We start from the raw sequence: 236 nt of genomic DNA on the forward strand, positions 1-236 counted from the left end.
AACAATATAGAGGCATGATCTATCTATATATCTGTTCAAGTACAAGTAGCAATTTAACAGTGTCAATCCTCCATTACAAGAAAAGTACTGTATTAAAAATAGGAAGTAAATGTACAATGACCTAAATGTGGTGGTAGTAGCCCAGCCAGTGGGGAGCTGGGTTGGGAACTCACACAGTGAATTTCTAAATACAACAGGTATTTCTTTTTAATGGAATGGTGCTCAATCCCCCCCCC

This window comes from Etheostoma spectabile, chromosome 6 (assembly GCF_008692095.1).
Source record: "Etheostoma spectabile isolate EspeVRDwgs_2016 chromosome 6, UIUC_Espe_1.0, whole genome shotgun sequence".
NCBI classification, from domain to species: domain Eukaryota; kingdom Metazoa; phylum Chordata; class Actinopteri; order Perciformes; family Percidae; genus Etheostoma; species Etheostoma spectabile.